Source organism: Prionailurus bengalensis, chromosome C2 (genome assembly GCF_016509475.1).
Source record: "Prionailurus bengalensis isolate Pbe53 chromosome C2, Fcat_Pben_1.1_paternal_pri, whole genome shotgun sequence".
NCBI classification, from domain to species: Eukaryota; Metazoa; Chordata; class Mammalia; order Carnivora; family Felidae; genus Prionailurus; species Prionailurus bengalensis.
This window is the reverse complement of record NC_057350.1, coordinates 149,372,950-149,392,489: the sequence shown is the minus strand read 5'-3', so window position 1 is coordinate 149,392,489 and position 19,540 is coordinate 149,372,950. Positions and strand designations below refer to the sequence as shown.

At 46.3% G+C, this 19,540-nt stretch overlaps 1 long non-coding RNA gene across 4 annotated transcripts; it reads right to left on the bottom strand.

Annotated features, from left to right (window-relative positions):
* Positions 1 to 7,776: 7,776 nt before the first annotated feature.
* On the bottom strand, positions 7,777 to 18,731 carry LOC122492093. 4 transcript variants are annotated; one of them, XR_006299537.1, is made up of 4 exons: positions 17,953 to 18,168; positions 14,449 to 14,605; positions 12,038 to 12,154; positions 7,777 to 7,924 (listed from the first exon to the last, which is right to left on the bottom strand). It is a non-coding gene; the product is annotated as an uncharacterized LOC122492093 (long non-coding RNA). The 4 variants fall into 4 exon arrangements; XR_006299536.1 differs by having other exon boundaries at positions 12,075 to 12,154; XR_006299539.1 differs by having other exon boundaries at positions 12,075 to 12,154; positions 18,019 to 18,168.
* Positions 18,732 to 19,540: the final 809 nt, after the last annotated feature.

Here is a 19,540-nt window from a genome sequence, read left to right as displayed (position 1 = left end):
TGCTCATGCAGCCTTTTCTCTGTGCACATGTATTTCTGGTTTCTCTTCCTCTTCTTGCAAGGACCCAGTTAGATTGCGTTAATGGCCCACCCTAATGACCTCACGTTAAGTTAATTACCTCATAAAGGCCCTTTCTTCAAATACAGTCACATTCTGAGGTACTGGACATTAGGACTTCAGTATATGAATTTGGGGGGAACATGATGCGTTCCGTAACAGTGGGTGTCCCAGACAACAGCCCCAGCTAGGCCTTCAGTTGACAAGTAGCAGTTGTCAGATGTCAATGAATGATCCCTAAGGTGATTCCAGCCTCCCGCCTTCAAGCCACCTGTTGATATCCTAGACATTATAAAGCAGAGATAAGCTGTTCCTTCTGTATCTCGTTTAAATTTTTTTAAAGTATGTTTTTTTATTTAAAAAAATTTTTAAGTATGTTTTTTTACTAATTGCTAAATACGTATACATAAGAGTGTATAAAATGTATACACCAAATTTTAAGAAAAACAATAAAGTAAACATTGAGTATCTACTATTCAGGTTACAAAAAAAAAAACACTTTTGTCAATACTTGGAGGCTCCTAGTGCTTTTTGCCTGAAAATATCCTTTTCCCTCTCCCCAGACGTAACCTCCATATTTACTTTTATCAGTGTTCTCTTGCTTTGTTTTATAGTTTCACAACCTATATATGCATCTCTAATGACATACTGTTGATTTTTGAACTGCATGTAATGGAACCATAGTCTTGTGTATTTTGTTTTTTACTTGCTTCTGTCACTCAACAATATTTTGTGAGATTCCCTCATGTTGCTAAGGGTCTATTTTCATTTCTGTAGGGTATTCTTTTGTATGACTGTATCACAATTTATTCACTCCACTGTAACGGGTCCGTTAGTCATCTCCCGCTTTCACATATTATAACTTCTTTTTCCCCCTTCCCCTCAGGATCCACATGTGAGTGAACACATGGTATCTGTCTTTCTCTTCCTGACTTATTTCACTTAGCATAATACCCTCATTTAAATTTTTGACCTACGGAAACCACAATAAGTAATAAATGATTTTTGTTATTTTTAAGACACTGAGTTCTAGAATGTGGTTATATAGTAGCATCAGATAATTAATAACTTTTTTTAAATTTTTTTAATGTTTATTTATTTTTGAGACAGAGGGAGACAGAGCGTGAGTGGGGGAGGGGCAGAGAGAGAGGGAGACACAGAATCCGAAACAGGCTCCAGGCTCTGAGCAGTCAGCACAGAGCCTGATGCGGGGCTCGAACCCACGAACCGTGAGATCATGACCTGAGCCGAAGTTGGACGCTCAACCAACTGAGCCACCCAGGCGCCCCAATTAATAACTTTTTATAATAGTTATCTACTGCTGCCTAACCGCCCCCAAATTTAGTGGTTTAAAACAACAGTAATTGTGTATTGTATCTCACAGTTTCTTTGGGTACAGAATTTGGAAGTGACTTAGCTGTTTGGTTCTGCCTCGGGGTCTCATAAAGTTGCTGAAAGCTGACTGAGACAGGAGGATCTGCCTCCCAGGGGGCTAGCTCACATGGCTGGAAAGTTAGTTTCTCTACCTGTGGGCTTCTCTATGTAACCTCTTGAGTAGCCTCATGGTGAAGTGGTTACTTCCCCAGAGCAAGTGATCTGAGAGACCAATGCAGAAGAATGCCTTTTGTGACCTGGCTGCAGAAGCCTCACACACTGTGTCTTCTGAAGTAGTCTGTTGTTCACATAGGTCAGAACTGAATCCGTGCGGGAGGGGACCGTGCAAGGGTGTGAATACGAACAGACAAGGCTCTTGTAAGATCTTCTTGGAGGCCGGCTACCCACCGCAATAATGATGTGTCATCTATTCAGTACCTATTATGTGCTTGGCTTTAGATGGGAATGATCTCACTTCATCCTCACTACAGCCTTATATGGTAGGTTATGTTTGTCCCTAGTTTATAGATGAGAAAATTGAGGCTAAGGGTCCTTAAATATCTTGCCCAAGGCCATGTAGGTAGCAAATGGAGGAGGGAGATGAGACCTAGCTTGAGGGGACTCCATCCCAGCCTCTCCATTCTCTCCCAGGCCACTTTCACCCCTTCTGCTCCCTCTCCTTCCTCACCATCAAGTTGTACAAATTCCTGCAATGTTTATCCCCTCTCCCCCTACCCTCTTCTAACCTTGCTTCTACTGTCCTCATTCAGGGCGGTCCTCCAGAAACCTGTTATAATTCTACTCCGTTTGAAAGCTATGCGTCTGTTAGGATCTTTAAAAGGAGTCTTTACACTCAAAGCAAATGGAGAAAAAGGAAGCCAGATCATCTCAATGGAATCTGTGGCCAGACCAGAAAATGAGGCAGGACCCGGGAGAGCTGAATTGAGAGAAGAGGCAGAGAACAAAAGTCCTTCCAGCCAACCATTAATCCAGGGCTGCTTTCTCTGATAGGCCAATAGAAAGAGGTTTTGAAGGGCTTTACAAATATGCTTTCTAAAGTTTAATACTTTTTTTTTTTAATTTTTTTTTCAACGTTTTTTATTTATTTTGGGGACAGAGAGAGACAGAGCATGAACGGGGGAGGGGCCGAGAGAGAGAGAGACACAGAATCGGAAACAGGCTCCAGGCTCTGAGCCATCAGCCCAGAGCCCGACGCGGGGCTCGAACCCACGGACCGCGAGATCGTCTGAAGTTGGACGCTTAACCGACTGCGCCACCCAGGCGCCCCTAAAGTTTAATACTTTTAAGAAAATTTAATTTCTGTAAGATTTATTATATGTTTTTAATTCTAGGTTATATATGCCCATCTCACTGTTGGCATGATGGGCAGTTTTGCTAGCATTCGAGCTTACCAAGTCCGCTCGCCTCCCATGGTGAGCACTCCCAGCCAGCTTGAGCAGGAGGTGTAAATAGGGCTTTCCGAAGGCTCCCTGCTGTACGTTGGCTTGTATAGATAATTGCTACCTAGGGAAGAGCATAATTAGAAAAGACACATTCATTTCCTGAAACTAAAGCTTAAATAATCGCATTGCCTTTAACAAACTTTAAGTTGTGGAGGAAGAGCGTAAAATGTGCGTCATTCAAAATCACCCCATTCCTTATCTCCTCTTCCCCAACACTGTTCTTTCTTTTTTTTGATTTTTTAAAAATATTTATTTTTTTACTATTTTACATTTTTATCATTTACTATTTTACATTTTTTTAATTTTATTTTTTATTTTTAAAAATTTACATCCAAATTAGTTAGCATATAGTGCAACAGTGATTCCAGGAGTAGGTTTCTTAGTGCCCCTGACCCATTTAGCCCATCCCCCCTCCCACAACCCCTCCAGTAACCCTCAGTTTGTCCTCCATATTTAAGAGTCTCTTATGTTTTGTCCCCTGTTTTTACATTATTTTTGCTTCCCTTCCCTTGTGTTCATCTGTTTTGTCTCTGAAAGTCCTCATATGAGTGAAGTCATAGGATTTTTGTCTTTCTCGGACTAACTTCACTTAGCATAATACCCTCCAGTTCCATCCACGTAGTTGCAAATGGCAAGATTTCATTCTTTTTGATTGCCATAATGGAGTAATACGTTGTATATATATACCACATTTTCTTTATCCATTCATCCATCGATGGACACTTGGGCTCTTTCCATACTTTGTCTATTGTTGATAGTGCTGCTATAAACATGGGGGTGCATGTGTCCCTTCGAAACAGCACACACGTATCCCTTGGATAAATACCTAGTAGTGCAATTGCTGGGTCATAGGGTACTTCTATTTTTAGTTTTTTGAGGAACCTCCATACTCTTTTCCCTCTTCCCCAACACTCTTCTATTCCATTTGCTCCTGCCAGTGACTGTTATTTGACTTGTCCTGCCTGCGCAGGTTTGTGGAAGAAGATTTTATTCTAAATGTGAGAAAAAAGCAAGACACATCCTTTTTGCCTTAGTGGCAAATGCTCAAGTTATATTGAAAAAATAGCCCATTTAGTCTACATAAATGGGAAATACATGACTGAGGATGCCATTAACTGGCCTCCCCACACCCTACAGGGCTGTCCTGAGTCAGTTTCCTGTCTCTCTCTGGTGGTTCACTTGCTCAAACAGATGCAGCCACCCCTTGAATACAGCCGCTTCTGAATCCCTCAACTCAGTAAGTTACTCTCTCCAGCCTCGCATCTTGAATTTCTTGGAGGATAATTTCACTGGAAACTTTGATGGTCAAAAATAGAATGCATTGGCTAAGTAAAATAAGCCAGAGAAAGACAAATGCTGTATGAGCTTACATATATGTGGAATCTTAAAAAAAAAAAAAAATCATAAATAAAGAGAACGGATTGGTGGTTGCCAGAGGCTGGAAGTAGGGAGTGGGCAAAACGGGTGAAGGGAGTCAAAAGGTGCAAACTTCCAGTTATAAAATAAATAAGTCACGGGGATGTAATGTACAGCATGGCAGCCACAGTTAATAATACTGTATCACATATTGGAAGTTGCTAAGAGAGCAGATCTTAAAAGTTCTCATCACAGGAAAAAAATTCTGTAGCTATGCATAGTGATGGGCATTAACTAGAGTTATTGTGGTGATTATTTCACAATATATACAAATATCAAATCATGTTTGTATCACTGGTACATGAAACACATACAAATCATGTTGTACCCATGAAATGCTGTATGTCAATTATACCTCAGTGAAAAATAATTGCTAAAAAACATAGGGCACATCATAACACCTAATGCTTGTGAAGATATGAGGGAAAAGGCGCGTCATACACCATAGGTGAGAATGTGAACCAGTGTGAATCAAGAACTGTGTGGAGCTGTTGGCGTCAGAGGGCTGCCTGAGGCAGCTTAGATCAGTTAGGACTTTGTGTGCTTGTGTCTGAGAAGCAGCCCAGAGCCCTCTAAGAGGGCTTTCAAGGACCCAGACTTAGCTGGCCTTCTTGCTTCCCCCTATCTTTAGTGCATAGCTTTCATCTTCAAGATCACAAGAAGGCTGCCACAGCTCTTGCCACACAACAGAGACCCATGTAGGAAGTGGAGGAAAAGGAAATTTCAAAACTTCTGCTTGCATCTTATTGGCCATCCCTATCTGCAAGGCAGTTGCAGAAATGAAGCTTTTTTATTATTAAGGGAGGAAGGGAATCCTGAATATTGGGTACATTACTGTCACCCTCTGTCATGAAGTGCAGCCTTTTTGAAGGACAATTCAGATATAGCTATCAAAATTTAAACTGTTGGGGCGCTTGGGTGGCGCAGTTGGTTAAGTGTCCAACTTCAGCCAGGTCACGATCTCGCGGTCCGTGAGTTCGAGCCTCGCGTCAGGCTCTGGGCTGTTGGCTCGGAGCCTGGAGCCTGTTTCCGATTCTGTGTCTCCCTCTCTCTCTGCCCCTCCCCCGTCCATGCTCTGTCTCTCTCTGTCCCAAAAATAAATAAAGAACATTGAAAAAAAAAATTAAAAAAAAATTTTAACTGTTTTTTTTTTTTTAAGTAGGCTTCACACCCAGCATGGAGCCCAAACCAGGGCTCGAACTCACAACCATGAGATCAAGACCTGAGCACAAGATCTTACAACCATGAGATCAAGATGAAGAGTCAGATGCTTAACGAACTGAGCCACTCAGGTGCCCCTCAAAGTTTAACAATTTAAATGCAATTTACCTCTTGACTCAGAAATCCCCCTGCTAGGAATTTACCCTGGAGATGTGTTCTCACATCCGTGCATATGCTTACACACTACAAGCTGTTACTTGCAGCAGGAGAGAATTCATGGAAATGCAGTGTCTGAGTGCAGTGTCTCAGTCAATGTCAGACTGTGACCCATCAGATTCCCAAGGAGTAGGTGGGTGTGGGTGGGGTCTTTAAAGCCAGAGAACAAAAGTAGGGAGAAAAGCATAGGGAGAAAAGGTGTTTCCCTGCAGTGCCCCAAAATAACCACTCAATAGAGTGAGAGGTAGACAGATCATCTCTGAGACCAAAGAGGGTTGCTTCAGTCTCTAAATAACTATGTTCCTTTTGTACTTTCCCGGGTAGAGGTTGCAGGGGAGGCAAGGCTCAGCATATGGCTGTTAACACCCAAGACTTTGAAAGACAGCCGAATCCACTCTTCATCTTCAGAGGAAAAAGCTGAGACCCAGAGAGGTGTAGGGGCAGCAGTGATGGAAGTTTTCTGGGTCGGCTTGTTGGGAATTGGGAATTGTCTGCTTTATGATAGATTCTCAGACACTTTGAGGTCCCTTAGTGTCATGCTCCTGACTCAGAAGGGCAGCCAGTGGCACTAAATTGGCATTTCGTGAATGGGGGCTGCCCAGCCCTCCAGAAACTTGGGCTGAGTCTTGAAGGGCCCCTGCCCTACTATAAAGTCACAGAACTAATAGCTCAAAGCAAAGGGCTTCCCTGGTGGCTCCATTTACCAAAGACTCCTTCTAAGTGAAAACCTGAAGAGACCCCTGGAAAGGATTGTTGGAGATCTGTATGGGAACAGCTCCATCTGTAAGGAGGAATACAGCCTGAGTTATCATCTAACTACAGCTTTGTATCTTCTCTAAATTAATAAGGCATTTGGATAAGAGGGGTTCAAAGTGTGATATTATAGATAGAGCGGGAAGGAAGGACAGAAGGACAGGAATGGTCATTTTTATAGCCCCGCCTGTTCGAATAGCCACTTTAGGATGGAGACTTTCATTTGAGAGTCATCCTGGTGAAGATTACGTTTATACTGTGCTATGCATTAGTGGCAGGGAACATACATGCTGAAAATGATTGGCGCCTCCCTCGCCCTCCTCTCCCCCCGTGAAAACACGGAAGGCCTCAGCAGGTAGGGGGAGGGAACCATCACCTGGGACATCTTTCCACCTTTCCTTTCCATCTGACTCTCAAACAGAACCCACTCTGACTTCTCTCCCCACCTTTCCTACATCCTGGCTCTGGGGTCTTTTTCAGCTGAGGGTGGAAGCAGGGATGCTTTGGAAATCTTTTTGGCATGTGTTATGGTGAGGAATTTCAACAACTTGAAAGAAGCAGAGCCGAGTGAAATTCCAACACAGATGGTTCTGTCAGACTGGAATCTGGGGGCCTTTCCCCTGGCGGTCTCGGGACAACACTATGAGGTTGTTCTGGGTCCACTCCATCTACGCAAAAGAACTTGCTGCCCTCTCCACTTCCCTAGCACGTTCGTACCACAGACACTGTCCAAATACTGTATCTGTGCCAGGCACTGTGCTGAGCACGGGGGATAAAAATGAGGCAGGACTGAGTTAGGTATGGCCAGCGAGTCCCGGCTTGTCCCTGGCAGAGTCACGACCTGGAAAGTTCTGCCGAGAAAGGCTGGGAACATTTAGAAAGACTCCAACAGAATGCAGGAACAATGCCTTGAACAGAATATGGGCGAAATAGGTCAGGGATTAAGGAAGGCACTTGTGATGAGCACCAGGTGATGTGTGGAATTGTCGAATCAGTGTCTGTACACCTGAAACTAATATAACACTGTATGTTAACTAACTGAAATTAAAATAAAAACCTTAAAAAAGAAAGATTCTTAGTTGCAGACTATGAAATCCCTCTGGTTGGCTTAGGCAGAATGGGATTTATTAAGGGATATTAGGTGACTCACAGATTCACCGGGATGATGAAGGAGCAGACTCTGAACTGGGATCCTAGGAACAATGCCCACACCGCGGTGTCTGAGAACTCAACTGCCAGGGGGACTGCTGCCTCCCCGCCTCCAGGATCATGCTGCCCCGCCGTGACACAGAAGCTACCACTGCCCCTGCCAGCCACAGAGAACCACTCCTCTGCCACCATTGCCCCATGCAGGGGTGCTACCTGATGGGGTTCTCTTCCTTCTTGCAAGTTCTATAGGGTGTGCCTGCTTGATGGAGCCCAGGTCCCACGTGGATCCCTAGCTGCAAAGAGTGTGGGATATGGAGTTTGTAGTTCTCCATCTCCTGCGGACAACATAGGAGGAAGGGGTTAGAGTGATACTGAATGAGATGTTGGCGAGATGTCTTTGGTACCTGCCACCCCCTCCCCCAAGCACCTCTCGTAGTTGTTTTTCAAAAGACAGTCCCTTTCATGAGAGGAATTCTACTGCCAGATTTTTAAGACCGTTTTTCCTATCCTATTACATGGCAGTATGAAAATGAAGCAGAATAAGGCTGTGAAGCTATTAGCACAACATGTGTCATGAAGTGAGTGTTTAATACATGTTAACTACTAACCAGTAAGGCGGCACCTTCCAGCTGACCCCTCAAGATTAGGGAGAAGTTGCAACTCAAGGCACTTAAGGAGAGCAGGCGAAAAGGCGGGACGGGCGTAGGATCCATTAATGAAAGTGTTGACCTTTACATTGATTTTCCCCCCGTGGTCCATCCCACTCCTCCCAGAGTGTCTTCACTTAGTACAGCTATACCTGTTGAAACCTCGGAACAAGCCAGCCCTTCACAGGACTCCAGGCTTGTCTGTCATCCCTGACTTGGTTTCTGCTGTGTATCTCCATGAGCCTTCACCGATGTTTAGTCTCTTGGCCAGAGGTGGCATGGCTGGAGAATGCCCCACATCCAGGTGGCCCTCTGAGAGTCAGCGAGATGGGTGATGCCCCTGCCTTGCACGATGCCTGGATACGCTTGGAAGATACTAGTGAATGCCTAGTTGTCTAGTTGCCCAATGGGACTCTGTTTTTTTCTAACAGCCTGAACAATCTGCTGTGTACCACATGGGAAGTCTAGCAAGAGAATAAGCTGATGGTTGGGGCATTAGTTTGCAGAGGCCCGGCTGTGGGCCCGTTGACTTTCCACGAGATGCTGTGTAGAACAGCACTCCCACTGCTAGAAATCTCCCCACTCAAGTCAAGGGGAAGCTCTGGGCTTCCACTTCACACAGGAGACACTGCTTTTCAATAGCTTCCTTGCATCAGCAGACACTGTGCAGTATATCATTGCAGGTATTTATCAGTATCTTGGGAGATCTTCAACGTATATTTTCAGACTACATAACCTCAGAGAAGGCATTTGGGCCAAATTACATCATCAAAGACAAGACTGAAAGCCTGCTGGCTTTGCTTCCTTTATTTTGGAAAAGCTCTTCTTGTCTGATTGAATCTACCTGGTTCATAGCCAAGCTGGACGGAGGCCATCATCTGACAGACATTCTAGATGATTCTAGAGGAAAGAGACATCCCCTGTTTGTCCTGCTCTCATCATATTGTCATCACCCCTTCCCTAATTCACAGGAAAAATTGCCAGCCCTTGGCCTGACTTTGAGGGGTGTGGGAGGAAGCTATGCTCTGGAACTGGCTGTGGCCTATATTTGGTTCTTTGATCCTGACTTGTGAAAGAGATATTTTGTAAAAGCAGAAATAGTAATAAGGCTGATTTGGGAGATGTGACCTAAAGAGCAGATGATCTCACTGGCACATTAAGATTCACCAGTTCAGAAGAGAAAGATTATTCCTGAAGATGAGGGAGAAGTTTCTTTTTCAAATTATTTTTATTTAATTTCTAGTTAGTTAACATACAGTGCAATATTGGTTTCTGGAGTAGAATGCAGTGATTCGTCACTTCCATACAACACGCAGTGCTCATCACAACAAGTGCCCTCCTAATACCCATCCCCCATCGAGCCCATCCCCCACCCACCTCCGTCCATCAACCCTCAGTTTGTTCTTTATCATTAAAACTCTTATTCTCTCTCTCTCTCTCTTTCTCTCTCTCTTTCTCTCTTTCTCTCTCTCTTTCTGAGGGAGGAGATTCTTAAACCAAAAATAGCTTGTTAGAGCAGGAAAGTCATTCCTTCCCCAGGGCAGGGAAGGAAGTCCAATACAGGCTGCTCATTTTCCACATCTGCCCTATGAAGGTTGCACGTAGAGCTTCCTCCACATTCCTTCCCCGATTCCAGGCCTCCAAAGCCTGATTAACACACTAGATGGCGCACAAACACTGTTCAGATTATCCACACCTACAGGGACCTCTCACCCATCTGTGACTTCCATTTATTATATCATTCTCTTAAGTTGGGTTTCCCCAAAACAAGAATGTGAGGGCAAACAGATTATTTCAGAGGTGGTCCCAGGAAGCTCCCACCAAGGAGTGGAAAAGTAAAACAGGGAAGGGAAGGGAAGGAAGCCAGTATAGGGTGAACTGGGAAACAGTGGCTCAGTCCCACTGGAGAACTCTGGGGACTGTATAGAACACTCAGCAGAGTTATCTTCCACAAGTTGGGGAGGAAGGGTGGATTTCACCCTCCAGCTCTTACCCATTTTGGCAGGAGCTGTTTCTAAGAGTCTCATCTTCTGCCCCACACATGTGGGCAAGCTCTCAGATGGAGAAATCTCAGGTACTTTCCCTAGGAAGCCTTCATTGTACAAAGGAATTAGGGAAGGCTAGGGGGATGTGGTTAGGCATCACAGCATCTGCTGTATTTTCCCTCCTTTATCCACCATCAGTTCATCACTCTGTATGGAGCCCTGTGCCAGATACTGTAACTTCAATGGAGAATAACAGATACTATGTGTGAGCTTCTGAGGCTTAAAATCTAGCAGAGAAGTCCAATGTTAATTAAAGAAGCATGCCAGTATATAATAAAAATCATTGAACAGGTGAGGTAAAGAAAAAGAACTGAAAGCTCTGGGAGATGATGGCAGGAAAACATACTCTAGTTTGAGGAATCATGGAGGGCTTTCTTTGAGGTAGGTGTGAAAGTTACCTAAGTAGGGGTGGGGAAGATATGGGAAGAGGATTTCAGCAGAAGAAATAGCGTGTGCAAATGCCCTGGGACACCAGGGACCTTAGTTGTGTAGTTGGAGATCAGAGAGCAAGAGGGTGATTTGGGGCTAAATAGGATTAAAGAGGTAAGCATGAAGCGGTGTGCAGTTCTGTGTAAGCTGTGCTCAAGGTTTTGGTTTCTAAGAGCAATGGAAGCCATTGAAGATTGTTACGCTAGGAAGTGATAGGATTAAAAGTTTTAAAAGATTTTTTTTTAAGAAGAAAAGATAGCTGTTAGGCAGAGAATGGGTCAGAGTGGGAAAGAGTGGCACTTTCTGCTCCAGAAAGTGGTGGCACTTCTGCTCCAGCCAAAACAGAGTGACAGAAACCTGGTTGATTCTCCAGCCTGAGATACAATCAGCCAGAGCATACGGAATAAGGGTTTTTAAGACATTGAACATAAGTCAGTAAAGCATAGTGATCCCTGAGAGAGAGTCAACAAACGCCACAGAGTTTACAATGATCCCAGCTTACTGCAGAGAGAAGAGTTTCTAGCCCATGGTGCAAGGAGAGGGAAATCGGGCAGACAGCAGAGTCAAGAAGACAGGGCCAGGAGTCTTGGGAAGCCAGAGCATCTAGAGTTCCAAGGACAGAGTACTAGGAAGGAAGGATCTCAAACACACAGAGAGAGGGTTCTAGAGCTCTGCATAGGGGCCCCCTGGAGTTTTCAGTTGAGTATTGATCCGTGTATGAGGAATCTCTCAAACACCAAAGGAAGAACCACCTGAGAGGATTGAGGGGAGAGTGCCCAGAGCTCACACAGGGCTGAGAGATCTAAAATTTCTGTCTGAATAATTAATAAGACAAGCGGACAGAAAATCAGTAAAGATACAGAAGACTTGAATAACCCTACCAACCTGACCTAATTGATATTTATCAAATATACTACCCAGCTATAGCAGCATATTCACTTTCCCAAGTGCACATGGAACATTTACCAAGACAGACAATGTTCTGGTCCATAACACAAGACTCAGTAAACTTAAGAGGATTCGAATTAAAAGCGGGTTCTCTGACCACACTGGAATTAAACCAGAAATCAGTGATGGAAACATACCTAGAAAGTCCCCAAATTTTTGGAAACTAACATACTTCCAAATAACTCCAAGGATCACAAAGGAAAACAGAAAATATTAACTGAATGAAAACAAAATCTCAACATACCAAATTTCGTAGATGCCACTACCATAATACTCAGAGGGAAATTTATAGCACTAAAGGCCTGGATTTTAAAAAAAGAAAGGCTTCCAACTGATGACTTCAGATGCAGTTGGTGGAGGGGTGGGCGGTCAACAGTACCTTGGACACGGGTCCCCGGGAAAACCAGTCTGCTTACGCTGGAGCTCTACTGTGACAAGTGGTGCCTGTGACACCATCTCCTGTCCACACGGCTTATACTCCTTGGGATGTGCAAGTCTGGAAATAAAAGTTTCCTTGAGAAACTTTTCATATTTACTGAAGCAATAACATGTTCACTGCGGGCAAACTGAAAACCACTATAAGCTACAACAACGCAACTTAAATTACCCTTAATTTCACCAGCCAGAGAGCACCAGCGTTGGCCTTTTGCCGTATCACTTTCCAAACTGCTTTCCCGGTGCGGGCACACCAGCGTGCAAAGTGAAGTCACGCTGCACACACTGTTTTGTAACCGCCTTTTCACTCGCCAACAGTGTCACGAGTGTCTTGGTAAGAAGAGTCTTCGGGAAATGACAGCAATTCTCACAGGAATCGCTGAGGTTGCTGGCTCATGAGCCTTGGCCCAAACCATTTTCCTCTAAGTGCCTTAAAGATGAATGCAGTTTTAAATTGAAATGTTCTATTTTTAATAAGCCCGTGATTTTCTTTGTTTCCATGGGTACATGTTTTTACTTAATGTATTGGATTCCACTGGGGTGACTCTAATATGCCAGTAAAGGGAGCCCATTGGTCATTCTCAGGTAATAGAGAAATTGTTTATTTTATAGAGGTTAAAGAAACTTTAGCAGTGATGTAGTCTAACCCCCTTATTTTATGGGTCAGAAAATTGAGGGTCAAGCTAGATGGAATTGGACTTGGCTAATAAGGCCTGGAAAATGACACATCTTAAGACCCCAGACATGGTTAGCACATTTTTCAAATGCTTTCGTCTTGTGGGAATGGTATAACCACAAAGATCTGAGGGGGTTGTGACACTGTGACAAGATAAGCACCCCTGATGTGAACACCCAATTAAAGGACACCCCAGCTGTCACCTTCCCTTTGCGGGAAGCCATACAACCCCAGTGGAAACTCTGGTCATGGGAGCTGATGACAGAATGGGATCCCTGAGGTCTGGGGCAGCAGGGGGCAGCTCTTAAAGAGCCTTAAAAACCAAACAAAGAGGGGCACCTGGGTGGCTCAGTCAGTGAAGTGTCCAACTCTTGAGTTCGGCTCAGGTCATGATCTCATGGCTTATGAAATCAAGCCCCGTGTCCGTCTCTATGCTCACAGCATGGAGCCTGCTTGGGATTCTCTCTTTCCATCTCTTTCTGCCCCTCCCCCACCAAAATAAATAAACATTCAAAACAAGGGGCGCCTGGGTGGTTCAGTCAGTTAAGCATCTAACTTCAGTTCAGGCCATGATCTCACAGTTCGTGAGTTCGATCCCCACGTCAGGTTCCGCACTGACGGCACAGAGCCTGCTTCAGAGCCTCTGTCTCCCTCTCTCTCTGCCCCTTTCCTGCTCTCTCTCTTTCTCCCTCTAAAAATAATAAATAAACATTTAAAACAAAGAGTTTCAGGCTTCATTCCTCTAGCAGGAATCACCTGGGATCTTCTTAGTATGCAGATTTTGAATCAGCGGCTCTGTGAGCAGAGCCCAAGAACCTACATTTCTAATAAACTCCCACATGATACGATGCTGGTGGTCTGAGGGGCACACTTTGAGTTGCAGTCTTAGGTCCCTGCAGTCACCAGCCACATGTGGCTACTGAGCATGTGAAACGTGTCTAGTGAGTCTGAGGAGCCAGATTTTTTATTTTATTTAATTTTACTTCACTTAAATTTAAGACCTAAACATACCCAATTTGTTATTGAAAAACTTTTAAGCGTGTTTGGATTCACTTGAGCATGTGACTCAACAATCTCAACTGTAAATTTTATGACATCTCAATACAGATCAAGTATGTCCGATAAGCATGTAGCATCTGAATTTGAAGCGCTTGAAGTACAAAGTACACACCAGAATTCAAAGATTTAGCATGAAAAAGAATGTAAAATGTCTCATTAAAAATTTTTTTTTAACATTTATTTATTTTTGAGACAGAGAGAGACAGAGCACGAACAGGGAGGGGCAGAGAGAGAGGGAGACACAGAATCCGAAGCAGGCTCCAGGCTCTGAGCCGTCAGCACAGAGCCCGACGCGGGGCTTGAACTCACGGACCGCGAGATCGTGACCTGAGCTGAAGTCGGACGCTTAACCGACCGAGCCACCCAGGCGCCCCATGTCTCATTAATACTTATATTAGTTACATGTTGAAATGGTATGTTGGATATATTGTGTTTAGATATTAATTACTAAAATTAAGTTCACCTGCTGCTTTTAACCTTTTATTTTTCGTTTTTTTCCTTTCACCCCTTTAAAATGCAGCTGCTAGAAAATGTAAAATTACATGTATGGCTCCCATTGGTGGCTTGCGTTCTATTTCTGTTGGGCAGCACTGCCAATGAAGGGAGATGTTATTTCTTACCTTTCTTCTAAGGAGAATTCCTGGGAGTAGCTCTTGGTTTCTCCATTTGGAGAGTTGTAAGCACATGGTGATTCTCCCTGATTCCTCATCCCTCATTCATGGGCAGATGAAGGCATCATGGGGAAATGGTGTGATGTGTCCTGGGACACTACTCTGGCTGGTGGAGGGAAACATTTATTTGAAGAGGCCCTTGGCTCCACCTTGCCTTGACCTGCATCTGTCCATAGGCTACACCTTGCTAGGAAATTTCATCAATTCTCCTTGTGTTTCTCGCCAAGACAAGAAGACAAATGGATGCATCTTTAAGACATGCACCTCGGGGAACTCAGAGCCCAGGCTGTCACAGCCCACTTTCAGGTTCACCTGTAACCATAGCAACTCTATTGACGCAAGTTGCCACGGAACATCATTTAATCTGGATCCGATTTTTTTTAAAAAAAGAAAGAATGGAAAGACACTCAGCTTTGTCTCAGGAGACTTATCTGGAGATGGAATCTCTGGTGATATGCTCTTAACTACCATATTCATTTAATTACTTTGTGATTTCCTTGGGGAGGTATTTCTGTCAGGAGTAACTTCCTAAGAAGACGGGGGAGTGTTTGCCTGGAAACGGTTGGTGTTAAGGAATCTAATGGCTCACATGACCTTGAGCTGTTCTTGGGTGGGAAGATTTTCACCATGTCCCCACAAGTCCATCTCATTTCCACTATGTTAGTTCAAATGGGGGAAGTATCAGACTCCTCATTTCAGAGCTGGAAGGTGCTTGGATGGGAAAGTAAGATGAGGGAGGTAGAGAAGAGATCGGAACCCACAAGGGGTTTAGGTCTTGGGTGTATACAACCAAAATTAGGGTGGGGGGCAGACAAAACTAGGAGGGCATGAGAAGGAGATAAAATCAAAGAAATAATGGGAAAACCCTATAATCTTACATTTAAAAAAATTTTTTTAGAGGGAGCCACATGCATGTGCACTTGTGTGAGTGGGGGAGGGGCAGAGAGAGAACAGGAGAGAGAGGATCTTAAGCAGGGTCCATTCCCATCGGAGAGCCCAGTGACGTGGGGCTTGATGCAGGGTTCCAAGCCGTGACCCTGGGATCATGAGTTAAGCCAAAATCAAGAGTCCTACGTGCAACCAACTGAGCCACCCAGGCAGCCCTGTAATCTTACATTTAAATAGGAAATGTCAGTAACTCATTATTTCTTTTGTTCCTTTCTAAAAAGCAGTTTTTTCAAGCTCTATTTGCTGAAAAGGTCTAGTAGCAGTGGCCTTCATGTCTGAATTTTAGTCTCTAAATGCCATTTCCCACTCAAAGGTATCAGGGCTTCTTGACAAATGGCTGATTCCATACCCGAGGCAGAAAGGGTACCAGATGACCCTGAGACTAGTAGATTTGCTAGAAAAGGAGGAAGATATCAAATGTTAATGGAATCTCATCAAACACACCCAGAGGTCAACTTGAGGGTCTCCCGCTGGCTAAAAATGGAACAGTTAGATACAAAATAGTAATGCAATGGGCTGCAACTGGAATTGACAGAATTGAAAGTCAAAGATAAACTGAGAGGGTCCCACCACAGCACCTGGGACTTGCTGCCTGGGCATTCTCTGATTGCTAGACTGTGTGTGGGCCTGTGTTGGGGGCAGGCCAGAAGTTCCAGGGAGTCCGTGACCCCAGGCAAACTTCAACTACTAAGGAGAAGGAGTTAGTACATAAATATTTGAGCTTCCCAGACTCTTGATGGGACACTTCTGAGGTGGGTCCCCAGCAAGACAGACCTCCGTTGTGCACAGCACCAGTACCCCCTGCAAATCTGATCATCAGCGTATTCTCTGTAGGCTTTCCTCCTTTCTTGGACTCTCTTGCAATGCTTTTTTTAGGATCGCTTTCCAAATAAACTATTTATACCCAAATCCTAGTCTCGGGGTCTGTTTGGGAGAATCCAACATGACACAGATTCTCCGACAAATTGTGACTCAGTGAAGTAGGAGCATAACCACTCTCTAGGTATCAGTCCCGAGATATGTACAAATGTCAGGGAAGATGTCCAGGTGGCAGTTTGTTTGCAAGACTTAATATAAATACGACGTTGCTACCTTTTCTTTCATTGCCATTCCTGGTTTCCTGTGTGCTTTGGTCATTTCTCAACCACAGGAATGGATTATTAATCTACACTGTAAGTAGAAGCTTATTAGACTCAAAAACTAAAATTAAATATGCTTTATCAAAGTCTAGGAGCAGGGGGAATAAGAGAGCAATTTCCTCCCCTGAGGAAAATTCCTGTTCATACAGGTGTCAAAATAGCTGTCTAAAGAGGGACCAGGCGAGTCAAAATAGCTGTCTAAAGAGGGACCACAAAAACATTCTGAGCAAGCCCAGGGTCAAATAGGCATCAAATGAGCAAATCAGCCAGTCAATATTGCCTCCAACTGCTACATTGCTTTATGACCCACCTCAAACATAGTGACATAAAAAATGTTCATTTTCCTATGACCATGGATCAGTATGTCAGAAAACCAGAAACAACAAACCAAAAACAGCTTCTCTCTTCATGATATCTAGCACCTGAGATGGGAAGTCTTGAAAACTGAGGGTAACAAGAAGTCCGGGTTTAGAAAACAGTTGAACTGGGTACTTTGAGTCTGATGATTGATGCTGGCTATTAAACGGGCACTGAACCAGGGCTTACAGAAATGACATGCACATGGGCATGGACTTCCTCACACCATAATGGCTGTGATCAATATAAAGCAACTCAAGGGGCACCTGGGTGGCTCAGTCAGTTAAGTGTGGGACTTCAGCTCAGGTCATGTCTCATGGTTCGTGAGTTCAAGCCCCTCGTCGGGCTCTGTGCTGACAGCTTAGAGCCTGGAGCCTGCTTCAGATTCTGTCTCCCTCACTCTCTACCCCTCCCCTACTTGTCTCTCTTCTCTCTCAAAAATAAACATTAATAAATAAATAAATATAATAAAGCAACTCAAAATATCAGGAAGGAGGTATATTGCCAGGTACGAACTTCACTCGACCTCACATATGCCTTTTGCATTAACATCACAAGTTAATCCAGAATCAAAGAACCCTAAAGAAAAGGAATGCATTTATTGCCAAGGATGAGCTTGAAATATGAGGACACCAAAGCCATGAGACAACCTACCAAAGTTTGGAGAGGATAACTAACCAGAAAACAACCAGGAAATTAAACAACTTACTAATTACAGATACTAACCACACAAACACCCTTTCACCCTGCAGTCGACAGATGGAGGAGTATGGAATGCCTTGCCAAGATAAAAATGCGTGGATGGCAGGAGGCTTGGGTGGACGGCAGGACAAGCCTCCGTCCAGAGACGACACCTGGCCCCTGGGCGACTGGTCAGCGTGGGACCCGGTCAGACAGCCTAGGAGGATGGGGTGTGCCCGCGGCCCATCTGAAGCTGCCACCCCCGCAAGACTTGGGGGCAGGGAGACTGCCACGTCTCTGAAGGCGATGAGGCCGGGTGTGGACCCACCCGAGCTCCGATGGCCCGGACGTTCCCCGCTGGCCCGAGCAGACTGATGGGGTGAGTGCTGCCTACCGACGGGCCCGCGGGCACGGTTCAGGGGAGCCAGAGACCTGGCACAGGGCAGGAATGCGGGCAGAGCCGGTCACGGGAGCGGGCTGTTGCTGGAACCAGTCACGTGCCTGCGTCCAAGCGCGACAGTTCAGCGGGGCACACGTCGTCCCCGTCCCCAACGCTCCCCCCCCTCCCCGCCCCCAACTCGCGCCCAGGGCGGAGCCAGGAGAGCCCGGGCTCCCTTCCCGCTGGGGGCTGGGGGCGGGGCGGAAGGGGCCCTGGAATAGCACACACCTGGGACCCCAGCGGTCGGCCAAGCCAAATGGAAACTGCCTGTTGTCCATGTCATCGTGCCGCCTCGGCCGCGCAAAGCGTTGGCCGCCGTGGGCTCCCTGCACCCCGAGTCCAAGCGAGCTGGTTGGAGCCGTGCGCCCCCTGCCGCGCCACACGCCTCCTGACTGGCCCCTTGTTCGGAGGCCTGGCGCGCCCCCTGCCGCCCGAGGCCGGCGCGCCAGGTGTGGCCGGGGCACTGCCCTGGCGCTCGGAGGCAGGTCACCGGGGCCAGGGAGCCCTGGACCCAGAACAGGGCCTCCGTAGGGCGAGGCCAGGGTGCCAGGAGCCAGGCCTCCGCGGGGAAACGGGATTCTGCCCGTTTCCACACCGTGTTTGACCCCAGGGCGCCTGTACTGCCCCTGAAGGCCAGGCTGGAGGAAAGACGACTACCTTGGGAGAGCGGGGGGGGGGGGGGGGGGGGGGGGGGGGGGGGGGGGGGGGGGGGGGGGGGGGGGGGGGGGGGGGGGGGGGGGGGGGGGGGGGGGCCTGGGTGAGTGGCCTGGGCTTCCCGCAGCAGGAGCCCCGGGGGGCCTTGGTTGCTCTGGGCGCCAGGGCCCCTATGGGGGAGGGAGCCAGTTCCCATGGAGGCCGACCGGGGCCCGCTGACAGCTGTGGCCATGGCGGTGGCAAGAACTTGAGGGGCAGCTTTTGTCTGGCAAGAGGCTATGCAGGTGCTCTGGGAGCTGCCCCGGGGGTCCAGGTGCCCGAAGGGGGCTGCTGCGGTGCGGTGCGTGCAGCACTTGCTCAGGCCAGGCAGGTTCAGGGGAGCCCGGGACCTGGACCCTGGCGGGTGTGTGGAGAAGCCCTGGGGTGGCATCTGCCCTGGGTGGGTGGCAAAAGACACCTGCCAGCTTCCAAGGGCTGAGGGGCACAGCCGCCCTTCCCTCAGCAGCTAGGCAGAGGGGCACTAGTGTGGATTGCCTTGCCAGGATAGCCTGGATGCCTGGTGGGACTAGCCTCCAATAGGAGACAACATCTGGGACCCTTGGCCACTCCTCAGGGTGTGATTCAGTCATAGTGACCGACTAGGCAGATGGGGCGTCCCCATGGTAGACTTCATGCTTCCACCCCGGCCATTTTTTGGCCTAGACAATGATCGGAAGATGGCGTCTTGGAGGTATGCTTTGTAGCCCTCATTTTCCAAAATTTCTTACCAAAGTAGTATGAAAAGTTTAGTCTTTTCAGTCTTCAGTGAACATGTGGTCAGGTT